The sequence below is a fragment of the Diabrotica virgifera genome, chromosome 3 (assembly GCF_917563875.1).
Source record: "Diabrotica virgifera virgifera chromosome 3, PGI_DIABVI_V3a".
Lineage (NCBI taxonomy): Eukaryota > Metazoa > Arthropoda > Insecta > Coleoptera > Chrysomelidae > Diabrotica > Diabrotica virgifera.
In genome coordinates this window covers 98,528,408-98,542,364 of record NC_065445.1, presented here as the reverse complement: position 1 = coordinate 98,542,364, position 13,957 = coordinate 98,528,408, and the positions used below count along the sequence as shown (strand labels likewise).

Below are 13,957 nucleotides of genomic sequence, written 5' to 3'. Positions count from 1 at the left end.
TGTTTAGGCACTTTTATAAATGAAGACAACGATAGCTCAGCAGAAATCAAAATAAGAATAGAAAAAGCCAGATCCATATTCACTAAAATGAAGAGAGTGTTCTGTGGAAGAGATTTGAGCCTTGAAATGAAACTTCGCCTGATGAAATGTTACGTACTTTCTGTGCTGTTCTACGGAATGGAGTCATGGACGCTGAAAAAGATTGATACCAAAAAATTAGAGGCATTTGAACTGTGGATGTATCGCAGAATCTTGAGAATATCATGGACGGAGAGAGTCAAACGTCGAGGTCTTGAGAAGAATGAATAAAGAAAAGGAAGTCATATTTACGATCAAAAAACGAAAACTGCAATACTTGGGACACATTACAAGAGGCGAAAGATATGAACTGCTTCGAATAATTATGCAGGGAAAGATAGCAGGAAAAAGGTCCATAGGAAGAAGACGAAACTCCTGGCAAAAGAATCTACGGGAATGGTATAGCTGTAGCAACAACGAATTGTTTCGGTCAGCAGTTTCGAAAATACGTATAGCCCTGATGATCACCAACCTTCGGAACGAAGATGGCACTTGAAGAAGAAGAAAGAAGGTGGAGCATCACTGGTAGAAGAGTATCGAGCTAAAAGGAGACGTTCAGAAATAAGTAACCACTTTTCCAAAACTTTCGTTGTTTTTTTGAATGCTAAGCAGTGGCGGCTGGTCAGAGGAGACAAGGGAGGCTTAGCCTCCCCATAAGTTTTTTACACATGCTACACTGTTTTGTTTACTTTGCTATTTTGCTTCGCGTTTGAGATATCGGAAAAAGTTATTTTAACAAGTTGTTTCAAATACTAACACCACATACCAAATTTCATCACAAAATTCGCACTTTTAGTTTTTTCATTATTTGTAGTCAGGATCCTAAAACTGGAGCGGAGGCTGCTGGCCGAAAAATCTCACTTGCTAATTCTCCGCGCAGCCCAGCAGCGTTTACGAAGACCAAATCTCCTTAGAGCTGTATTATAGTTTAACGCACAAGCTGCCCGGAGGTTATCCAAGGGCGGCTAATCGGCCAGCAGCCTCCTCTGCAATTTTAGGATCCTGACTACAAATAATGAAAAACTAAAAGTACGAATTTTGTGATGAAATTTGGTATGTGGGGGTTAGAATAATATTTGGAACAACTTGCTCAAATAACTTTTTCCGATATCTGTAATGCAAAGCAAAATTTCGGTAATTTACCGTGTTTTTGGATTCGCAGTAGGCCGCTTTTAGAATTAACAAAATACAGTTGAGTATCTTAAAAAATGTGAACCTTCAGCCTGTATGGACTGGAAAAGTTCAAATCTGTATTTATTTTAATATGCATATCTACTTACAGAGATATAATTGTTAACAAATAAACGACAAAAATAAAAAATGAATAACCAATATTAATTTTGTTGCAACACGAAAGTACAGCCGCATCATATTCTAGTTCAATCAGAGAGTGCTGCAAGCACCTCTACCGGTTTCGAAACTTATTAGTCTCTCATCAGGAGGCACATATGCTGCTCTCTCTCTCTCTGATCCAACCAGGACAAACCCCGGCGTACAGTCACGCATTGCAACGAACGAAATCCTAGCGGCAACTGCTAGCAAAAGACTAAGTTTTCAATCTAATAGCACACAAAACAACATCAAAAATGTTGCTCTACAAATCTACATCCTACCAGATTGAAAACAATACGAATCTTCTCTGATTACACCTCCGAGGCTTCTAAAATTTGCAAGCCATAACAGATGCTGATTCTAAGGAAGATGAGGGAATTTTACAATTTATAATTCACGTCCCATTTGCTCAGCGCGGTAAAGTTCCAACGAGAATTCCCTTCGTACTCCAATGAGAGTAAATATGTAAATAAAAAATGAATAACCATTTTCAATTTCTCTGCAATACGAAACTACAGCCGCATCATATTCTAGTTCAATCAGAGAGTGCTGCAAGCACTTCTACCGGTTTCGAAACTTATTAGTCTCTCATCAGGAGGCACATATGCTGCTCTCTCTGATCCAACCAGGACACAACGACACAAACTTTGGTAATACACTTTTACAATTTGACTAACTAACTATTTTTAAAATGATATGATATTATGAAATTATGAATTATGATATTATAAAATGTAAATAAAAAATGGTCAAAAAAATAGCCAAAAAATGGGGCCTTAAATTAGATTTTTTTGGCGGATTTTTTTTACTAGTGCAAAGTCTAGATATTTTACAGTTAGGTATAGCCTTTCCTATTGTAAAAATCACGAGCCGCCACTGATGCTAAGTACTTATCAGGCCACCTAGTAGTGTGGAGCTCGTATCAAAAAAATAGAAATTGAACTAAACTTATCGTATCTACACAATACTAATAGACGTTATCCTATATGAATAATAGCAAATTTGAGTTAAACGTATGGTACCTACTCCAAAAAAACCCAATTAATATTTTAACTACTATAGATACAGTAAATATTTCAAATTGATATTTTTATCATTTGCTTAAATACCTGCTGCGAAGTAACGTTAAAACCTGTAACAACCTAGTAAAAACATACCTATCTTTTTTCTCAGTAACGTCAAATTTGTAATGTGTGTATACCTAGAATCAATCATTACTAATCAGGTAAATATAATTTATGAATTGTTGATATAGGCAAAGTAAATTGGTCGAATTGGGTTAATAAATGCTGTCTTATCCACCGTATTCTCCAGATTTGGCCTTGTAGGATTTTTTTTTGTTTCCAAACTTGAAAAAGTCACATACCGGGCAAAAGATTAAGTCGAATGAGATTTTCATCACCGACACGAAAACTTGCTTTTCAAATCTCGACAAAACCTATTTTTCCACCCACCTCTACCGAAAGTATACTTTTCCGGACCTGATTGTAGGGAGCAAAGTTGTACTTTTCCTCCCTAGGGAGGAAAAGTAAAAGTGACGTCATGGTATTTCATTCATGAAATATAACTTATTAACGCCCTGTACAATATCTATTTTCTATTACGTAAGTATCTATACATTTTAACGTTTATTTATAAAACACCCTGTATTTTGCAGAATGGTAAAAAAACAGTAAATTATTATTTTGATTTAACAATGTTTACATTAATAATTTGACTTATATTTGACAGTTGACAGTTACCTATATTGTACCTACTTGTTAGTTTTAGTTTTAATAAATTTTGTTGGTTAGTTACATAAATAAAGTAAAAATGAAAAATGACTTGTTATTAATTTGAGGAAGGTGGAAAAACCAATATGTATAACATGGGAGTAAAGTGCCTTCTCCTCCCTTGAATGATTACTGAGCTCCGCTACGCGTCAGGCAGAAAACTTCATTCTCGGGAGGAAAAGTAGCACTTGTGTAAGTATGCTGCACTAGTGGAGCATCGCTGGTTCGAGTGTATCGAGCTAAAAGGAGACGTTCAGAAATAAATCACCACGTTTCCAAAATTTTCGTTGTTTTTTAAGGCTAAGTACTTATCGGTCCTCGGACCACTTTAGTAGTGTAGAGTTCATGTCAAAAAAATAGATGCTGAACTAAACGTGTCGTATCTATACAATACTAATAGACGTTATCCTCTATGAATACATAATAGCAATTTTGGGTTAAACATATTGCACTCCAAAAAAACCCAATTATTATTTTAACTATTAGAGATACAGTAAATATTTCAAATTGTAATTGTATTTATTATTTACTTAATAGCCCGATCAAAGAACACAAAACTTTACGAAAACCTCAAAAAAATTAAGGAATAATGAAAATTTGCGGATACGTAGTTGAAAGTGTCTAACTATAAATAGGTATACAGAGAAGATCTAAATTATGGAATAAATTAATTTTCTCTAAAATGGACGACTTTGGAGAAAAATCCTGAAATAGGTCGATTATTATTTTTAAATTAAAATTGTTTGGCATATATTTCATACTAGTGACGTCATCCATCTGAGCGTGATGACGTAATCAATGATTTTTTAAATGGGAATAGGAGTCGTGTGGCACCTCATTTTAAGTGGTGTTCAATTCTCTTTTCAGTAATATAAACTATAATATCATTATTTATACAGGATGACCAAAAAAATAATTTTTGAATTAAATTAATTGACGCAAAAAGAAGAATGTATGTAACTTACCTAACTCAAAATACATTGTACGGCTGTCAGTAAATAGAAAAAAAAATGTTTATTTCACAAATAAACATTTCTTTTCGCTTAAAGTAAATCACAAACAGCCTCCCATCTATCTCTTGGCAGTTTGAACATTTAATTTAAGCGAAAAGCATTGTTTATTTGGCAAATAAACATTTTTTTTATAATTTCTGACGGTGATAGAATGCATTTTGAGTTAAATAAATTGCATACATTCTTCTTTTTTCGTCAATTAATTTAATTAAAAAATTATTATTTTGGCCACCCTGTATAAATAATGATATTAATGTTTATAGTACTGTATAGAGAATTGAATACCCTTTCAAGTAAGGTGCCACACGACCCCTATTCCCAATTAAAAAAATCATCGATTACTTCACCACGCTCAGATGGATGACGTCACTAGTATGAAATATATGCCAAAAATTGTAATTTGAAAATAAAAAAGAATGTGTGTGTACTTTGTACGCACGTAAGAAGTTATACTTCTATTATAATATAATTTCAACGAAATAAATATACCTACTTAACAGTTACAATATAAAAAATTAACAATAATTACCAAAAATGAACCAAAACTTAACAATTCCAAATATTAAAAAAAAAAGAGAAAATATGAATCGTCCGGGATTTGAACCCGCAATTTCGCGATTTTTTGATCTCTGGTCCAATGGTCTACCAACAAGGCCATCAAGCCGCATGCTACTTACCTTTCAGATATACATAATTATACATCACGGTGACAAGTGAAATATAAAAATAGATGTTTTATTATTTTACGCCCAAGGAAGACAAATCCAAAGATACAAAATTATAATAAAAAACCTTTTAAACCACCTTTTTCAAATTGCGCAAGTTGTATTATTAATATTAATGTTAATAAATGAAATATAAATATTTTGACGTTTCACAATTTGACAATTCACTTTTAACTGCAGTGCCTTAAAATTTTTAAAGCACTAGTGCCTTAAAGTAGCATTTTTAACGCTCCTATGGAGTCCTAAAAATTGCATTTTTAACACGTTTGTAGAAAAATATATTTAAAAACACTAATATATTCTTTCCACACATTTTTTTGGGCTGATACATACATAAATTAAAACATTTTGAAGTATAACTTCAAAAATATAATATGAAAACTATTTAAAAAGGCAGTATAACTATTAACTAACCTTTGTTGTTTCTCTTCCCACAAATTTTAAAACGCAACAACCATACATAACCAAACCGTCAACCGTCCAAACCACAGCTGCGCTACAGCTGCCATATTGGATAATTTTTGACATGTCATTTGAACATCCAATCAGAACAAAGTTATAATGCGCATGCGCCAGGATCGTAGGTTTTAACATATAAAAATTCACCCTCATATCGCGCGTAAAGAAGTATAACTTCAAAAATCCGATCTATTTCGGTATTTTCATCTCAAAAAGTCGTCTATTTTAGAGAAAATTAATTTATTCCATAATTTAGATCCTCTCTGTATACAGTATGGTGCAAATGAAAGGAATAAATTCGATATTTCGTAAACCGGCGACATAAAGGAAAAATCCCGAAACAAGTCGATTTTTATTTTTAGATTATGATATTTTAGCATACATATCACACGCGTGACGTCATCTATCTGGGAGTGATGACATAATCGATAATTTTTTAAATGGGAATAGGGATCTTGTGCCAGCTCATTTAAAAGGTTATTCAATTCTCTATTCAGTAATGTAAACATTAACATAATAATTTATTAATTAACATAATTAGTCCAAAAACCATTTTGTAAATTAAATTAATTGACAAAAAAGAAGAATGTATGCAATTTATTTAATACAAAATACCTTTTACTGTTATCAGAAAACAGGAAAAAGTTTTATTTGAAAAATAAACATTGCTTTTCGCTTAAATTCAATGTTTAAGCCAGCTGCCGGTAGGCACCTGCTTTTTGGAAGTTTGAACAATTAATTTATGCGAAAAGCAATGTTAATTTTTCGAATAAACATTTTCTTCCTGTTTTCTGACAGTAGTAAATGTGTTTTTAATTAAATAAATTACAAATACAGTCAATCCTGCCATATCCGGATAAATGTGGCGACAGACCGATCCGGATATGAAAAAATCCGGATATCAAGACCACTACTTCTTTTATAGTCTGAAACGTTTTCTCCTTCTAATTCAGTGAATTTGTACTCTACGAGCTCTTTAGTGGGAAAGTTTTGGGGTAGTTCAGATTTCTTTCATTATATATGTATTTTGGGCTGCTGAATCCGAATATGAGGTTTGCGGACAAAATTTCGTGACGGAACATTGAGAAAATAGCGAAAAAAGCCAAAAATTTCTGCTTTTTCCCGCTTTTTTGCTTAAATCTCGAAAACTATTAACTCTCAGTAAATGGTTAACATAAATTAAAGTACTTAAAATTCTCTACAAACATCACTATTTACTTTTTTTTCTCAGACGAACTGTTTGATCTAAAGTGCAAGTTGAAATTTGCCAATTTTTAACGGTCTCTGCAAAACCCACTTTTTACATCTCAAAACTTTATTTTTTATTAGAATGCTATCATTTGATAAATTTCTCCTAGTTTCCGGCACAGATAATTAAATAGAAAAAAAAGGTCGAAACTGTATAAGATGTATCACTAAAGGTAGGACTCTTCTTCTTCTTTAAGTACCGTGACCAAATTTTAGGCGCAGGTAGCTTCCATGACAATTTTCGATATTGTTCTCGATCTTGCGCGGCATAAAATAGTCCACTTTTTCCGTCGATCTTTCCGTTGATTATTAAATGCAGCATCCTGTATCTGCTACCTCTCATTATCTGCGCGATATATTCAAGTTTTCTCTGTTTTATTATCTTGATTAATTCACCTTCGCCTTGACCTACCTACTCTGTTTAAGTCTTCTGTGTTTGAAATGAGCTGAACGCAAGATATTCTAAGCATTCTACGATACGACCACATCTCGAAGGCTTCTAATTTGTTCATCATGTAAACCTTCATGGTCCAGGTTTCACATCCATATAGTAAAACAGGATACACATAACATTTTAGGAACTTGATTTCTTAGTTGTAAATTCAGCTGAGGGTTTCTCAGAATAGATCTAAGTTTCATAAATGCTCCTCTTGGAGAATTTCTATACTAGTTTTAATTTCTTCATCTGGATTTAGTGTCTCGTTTATCCAACATCCTAGGTATTTAAAATGGTTAACATTTATTATCGGGACTCTAACAAAATAAAACTTAAAATATCGTGGTTATTAACATTACAAATTAAAATGCAAAACAAATTAAAATACAAAATGGTGTATAATGTAACATTGTATGAGCCGTAGTCTTTTAGAAGATCCTTGCTGTGGTTCTCCAGTGGCGATGGGTCTCGTAAATATTCTGCTTGTTCTGGAAAATAAAAGAAATGGTGTCAGTTCTAAAGGAGAAATGATGATTGCAAAATAGATTCTGAGATTAAACAGACATTCCGCATTTTGCTGAGGTTCTTCGATTGCATCATATCCTGGCTCAGGGTCTAATTTCTCCATCGTCAGCGCCAGGGTTCGTTCTCCTGGATAATAAAAGAGGTAGTGATACTGACTTATGATTATATATCCAGGAGAAATGAATGATTACGAAATAACATGTGAGATTCTACATACCTCTGTCTCTTTCTTCAGTCTCTTCTACGTCTATATCAGAGCTTTCTTTCGGGGGCTTAATGTTATTACACAGTCCTTCGCATGATGTGGAAATTGGGCAGCAATGGAGGCTCGTTTTCCTGCATCCACAATGGCGTTGGCAGTCTTTTGTGCATTTACAAAAAATATACCGTAGTAGTGAGTTTGGGGCAGGGTCCGAACTGGTTGGCACTGGCACGAGACCACTAGTAGTTTTTTTCCAACCCCACTCACTTGGATCTTTTCGTTGCTCCTCAGGTGTGGCTTGATATAAAGATAACCATTGCGGCACCTAATAGTAAACTCTAAGTGAATGTTCTCGTGCAGCAGATTCCGTAGAGGGTAATGAGGCAATGTTCAGACTGGTCTCTTTGTTTCTTCCATATAGATCCACGAGAAACACGTTTCCTGCTGTGGCAAACTCATCCTGATATGCATTAGGGTCTTTAAAAGCCTCAATGGTTGGTTGCAAGTCTGTATTCTTCTGCAAGACATTAGGGAATTTCAGTTTCCCCTGATTAAACAACGCAAAAATAGTATCACAACCACTCATCATATGTAGGAATAAGATATGGTCCATTAAGATTCTTTCAGCACCCAGATGAGGGTTGTAGAAGCTTTGCGAAACCTTTCTTTTTCCTGGTTTCAGAAAAAACAAATTTTTTGTGTTAGGACTACACAGGCCAATCAAAATGACCAGAAGGTCGATATCTTCCCCCACCACTGTCACTGTTCATTTGACGATGCCATCTCAAGAGCTGTTGTGATAATTAGAATATCAGCATCCTCCACTAGATTGAGGATGTAAATTTAACAAATAAGCATTTTAATAAAAAATAAAGTTTTGGAATGTAAAAAGTGGATTTTGCAGAGATCCTTACAAGTTGGCAATTTTCAACTTGCACTTTAGACCGAACGGTTCGTCTTAAAAAAAAAAGTAAATAGTGATATTTGTAGAAAAGTTTAAGTACTTTAATTTTTGTTAACAGACCATTTACTAAAAGTTAACAGTTTCCGAGATTTGAGCAAAAAAGCAAGAAGAAATTTACTCAGTGTTCCGTCACGAAATTTTGTCCGCAAACCTCATATTCGGATTCAGCAGTCCAAAATACATAGACAGTGAAAGAAATCAGAACTACCCCAAAACTTTCCTAGTAAAAACACAATTTTATTGAATCATTCATACATTCCAGTAATCAACGCCGTCAATAATTTTCGTCGATAGACACGTTTTATAGATTCTATAATACATTATTTCGCAATATTTTAGTTCTTCTTTTAGTGCGTTGTCAAACAGGAAGACTGACTTTCTCGGTGGATTTCGATAGATCCGGACGGCGCACAACCGTCCGGATATGGGGAGGTCCGGATATGACAGGTCCGGATATGGCAGGTTCTACTATATTCTTCTTTTTTTGTCAATTAATTTAATATAAAAAAAAGTTTTTGGGCACCCTGTATAAATAACGATTTTAATGTTAATATTACTAAATAGAGAATTGAATAACCTTTCAAATGAGCTAGCACACGACCCCTTCTCTCATTTAAAAAAATCATCGATTATGTAATCACGTCCAGATGGATGACGTCACTTGTGTGATATATATGCCAAAATATCATAATTTAAAAATAAAAATCGACGTGTTTCGGGATTTTTCCGTAAAGTCGCCGGTTTACGAAATAACGAATTTATTCCTTTCATTTGCACCATATTGTATAAGAAAAAGTTTACACTTCTACATCCCCTTCATTTTACAAAAATTGGGAAATACTCCTTATCAGAGAATTGGATAAAATTACTAATTCTAAGCAACTTTTGTTCTATAGAGTTTTTCACTAAGTCAATACTTTTCGAGTAATTTGCTGTCAATATGTTCATTTTTAACAAAAAAAAAAACATATTCTTGGGCGGTTTTTCGCAAATAACTCAAAAAGTAAGAAGTATTTTATCAAAAAATATTCTTAGCAAAAATATAGCTTATAAAAAAGTGAAAAAAAATAGTGTATGAAGTCTGTAGACCCTATAGAAGCAGAGTTGTAGCTAATGAAAAGTAGGTTCTTATTCGTCAAATACAAATGGAATATTTCAACGTGAAGTAACCCAAAAACGGAACACTTTTCGGGGAAAACTCATTGAAACTTTTTTAAAGTATTTAAAGACAGATTTATTTTTGTTCTTAAAAAAACTTCTAACATTAAAAGTGAGTGAGCTACGCTTAAAATATTGTTGGTCCCTTTTATTTTTCGTTAAAAAGAATCGTGCAAATTACCCTCTAATTAGCATCCCAAATAAAATTAATCGTTACCGCTTCACAAGTTATCGTTTAACAAACTCCGGACTTATTTTGAATGTATATTTTTTCACCCCCGAGAAGGGAGTATTTTCCAATTTTTGTAAAATGGAGAGATGTAGAATTGTAAACTTTTTCTTATACAGTCGAACCCGCTTATTAGAGTACCGGTTATAGGAATATCCCGGTTTATGGAATATAAATTCGAAGTCTCGAAAAGTTTCCATTTACTCCTTAATAAATTTATCCGTTTATTGGAATAAGTTTTGATAAAACAAGATCGCTTATTAGAATATTATTCCGGTCAACGAATAAATGTTTACCTACAATTTCGAATTTCCTAAAAATTTAACTTATGTCTTGTGTTATAGTTTCTCGCCAAGGGTTTCGAAGGCCTATGTAGTGCTGTTTTCTTTTTATTATTTGGATTTGTCAGATAGGTAATAAATATTTTATTGCGTTTTTATGAGTACCAATTCAATCGTTTACCGATAAATTCAGTCGTAAAATAATTTCCTTTGTCTACAAACTACCTATATATTATATTGCCACCCTCTCGCCTGTTATAAAACGTTTTCGGGATGGCCAAACCATTGTAAATTTTTCTAATTTTTATAATAGTTCAAAGCAACAAAAGTGACTAGTATTTTATGTAACAAAAAAACAAGTTACAATTACCGATTATTTTTCAAGATTAAATAAGTAATTTTCTTATTATATCATGTATTTTAATAAGAAAATATTTAAATAATCTATATATTGCATACATTTCATATTAATTACTGTATGGATCAACATAATATAATGTAATTTGGTTTTTTAATAAATACGTTACGTTATTGTATTATTGACATAAAAAGACCTATTATATACATATACATATTAACATAGTATGTACTATTATTACGTATATTCGGTACACTTATTACGGCTAGCCACCAATGATCGGTTATTAGAATATCCCGGTTATAAGAATATTTTTGCTTGGCACGAAGGCTATTCCAATAAGCGGGTTCGACTGTATAATAATAGACAAATTATTTCAACTACCTCTTCCCAAATTTTCATCCTTCCTTTATTTTTTTTAAGGTCAGATTGTTCTTTGATCGGGCTATACCTGCTGTGAAGTAAAGTTAAAAGCTTAAACGACCTAGTAAAAACATATCTTTTTTCTCAGTAGCGTCAAATTTGTCATGTGTGGGTACCTAGAATCAATCATTACTAATCAGGTAAATATAATTTATGAATTGTTGATATAGGCGAAGCAGATCTTCGGCGAGAGCATGAAACTCGTGCAAAAAAAATCGTGTCTTGACCGCGATTGTTTCGCGATGACTCAGTGGCAGTGGGTTTTGCCACTTAGCATGTATTCCTCAACATCATGTGGAAAGAAAGAATGTAAATATCTATAGGTCTTCCCTTAATACTGTTTTACCAACTGCTTTTAAGGTTGTAAAAGAATGTGCGAGAGGTTCATTGAAATAAATATTATAGAATAGTCGATTACTTTTCGCTTTCAAAGTTGCTACAGTTCGTGTGAAAGGTGTATGTTTTGGTGTGAATTTGTTTACAGTGGTAGTTTTGGAAACAGTTTTTAGTGCCATTTAAGATATTTTTCAAGACAAAACTTTGTGCCAAGTATGTATTTACAAAACTGTTTAATTATTTATTTATACTTAAACCAATTATTCATATCTTATATTCATGTAACTATATTCTGTATTCATGGATATATTCATGGATAGGTATATGGTATATTCAGGATCCATTAAGATCAATTACACCAGTCTGTAAAAAATCATTTATTACACGTAAAAATCTTATACAGATATTTAAAAGTTGTAAAAGATATATGGGGGTAGCTGATGAAAAAGTCGTGAAGATAAACAGCTGGTTCTGCTTTATTTTTTAAAAAGGCTTGAATCAAAATTGAAATTAAATGAAATAAAAAAATATGAAAAAAATATTTTTATTTGTTAAAAAGTCTTGAATCAAAATTGAAATTAAATTAAATAAAAAAATATGAAAAAAATATTTTTAGAAACGCTTTTCTTTAGTTACGAGTGACTAAAATTAAATATATAAAAAAATCAACCAAAAAGCAAAAAATAAAAAAAAATTAAAAAATCTAACACATTCGTCAAAGAAAAGCGTGACGCATCTTCATCGAATAAACGGTTTTCGCACAACGAATGTGTTAAATTTTTTCAATTTTTTTAATTTTTTGCTTTTTCGTTGATTTTTTTATAATATGTTTAATTTTAGTCACTCGTAACTAAAGAAAAGCGTTTCTTAAAGATATTTTTTTCATATTTTTTTATTTTTTACTTTTTAGTCTTACGCTTTTTAAACATTAAAATATATCAACGTGGAATAAAGTAAACACTTCTGTTTTATGTAGGAATATATGAATTTATTAAAAAAATCCTTAAAATTTATCCACGAAGGAGTGGAAGTACAAAACGTTTTCGGTCAGACCTACTCACCTGAACCTGGTTGGTTCGTAACCTCTCACCTGAACACAAGTACTTACCTTGTGCAATTTTCGAGCAAGGATGAAATATATTCACATGTGATCTTTAAATCTTAAGACATCGACTTAATGTCGACCACTTTCTATTATAGAACGTAACAATAATGTATTTTAGAGGTTTTTATACCTATTGAAGTGGCTAGTTTCAATTACTTGTACACTGGACGTTTACACTGATGATGGTCAGTCTGACCGAAAACGTTTTGTACTTCCACTCCCCCTTGGATAAATTTTAAGGATTTTTTAATAAATTCATATATGCCTACATACAACAGAAGTGTTTACTTCATTCCACGTTGTTATATTGAAGGTTTACTCCCAAGGCCAACTATAGGGTTTACTCCCTTTTTAAAGTATTAAAATATATCGGCATATTTATTAAAATGTGTATAAAACATAATATGATGTAAAAACATGAAAAGTAGTCGGAATCGGCAAAAAATTTGAAACTATATTGTTTATTTATGAAGCATAATGTAAACAATTAACGTAGAAAGTCAAATTATGTATAGTTCATATAATTTGCTACAATCTGTAAAAGTTTCAAGTTTCTTCATTGTAAAAAACAAGAGAATTTAAGCAATTTCCGTTAAAATATTTTTCTTATTTAAACAATTAACAAACAAAAATTTTTTATTGACTATTCGTGTATTGTTTCCGCGAATGCATATGTCTGCAAATTTTTAGTCATTTGCATTGAAGAAAAAGCAGTCAAGTTAACGTCCAAAGATTTGACCCAAATGATTGAACTAAAGAAAAGCGTTTAATTCATTAATACGACAAAACGAATTCTAATGTTAATTGTAGCACAAAACGTCTCTACCGGTGGTTTTTCTAAGACTCCGATAAAAACACGAACTTTTTGAATTCGAGTTTTGGTTAAAGTTTTGTTTCGTATCGTATTAAAATTTGACACGAATAAACGCCGATTTATATATAAACAAATATATGAGCGTTCAAAATTTGAAACTTTATTGTTTATTTATGAAGCATAACGTAAACAATTAACGTAAAAAGTGAAATTATGTATAGTTCATATCATTAGCTACAATCCGTAAAAGTTTCAAGTTTCTACATTGTAAAAAACAAGAGAATTTAAACATTTTCCATTAAAATCGTTTTTTTTTATTTAAACAATTAATAAACATAAACAAATTTTTATTGACTATTCGTGTATTGTTCCCGCGAATGCATGTCTGCAAATTTTCATTCATTTGCATTGAACAAAAGTCAGTCAAATTAACGTCTAATGATTTGATGCAAACTATTGAAGCAAGGAAAAGCGTTTAAAAAGAAATTGTGGCACTTAA

At 32.2% G+C, this 13,957-nt stretch overlaps 1 protein-coding gene across 7 annotated transcripts in view; it reads left to right on the top strand.

Moving 5' to 3' along the window:
• LOC126881986 (uncharacterized) overlaps positions 1-13,957 on the top strand; it is a 159,499-nt gene that overhangs the window by 72,109 nt on the left and 73,433 nt on the right. The window contains exon 1 of one of the 7 annotated variants that reach the window (XM_050646740.1): positions 2,490-2,635. The exons of 4 other annotated variants lie outside the window; for them this stretch is intronic. The gene's annotated coding sequence lies outside the window, so the exon portion shown is untranslated. Of the gene's footprint in view, positions 1-2,489; positions 2,636-11,203; positions 11,344-11,489; positions 11,753-13,957 lie in introns of those variants that run through there. 2 more of the 7 variants (XM_050646744.1, XM_050646741.1) reach the window with 2 other exon arrangements.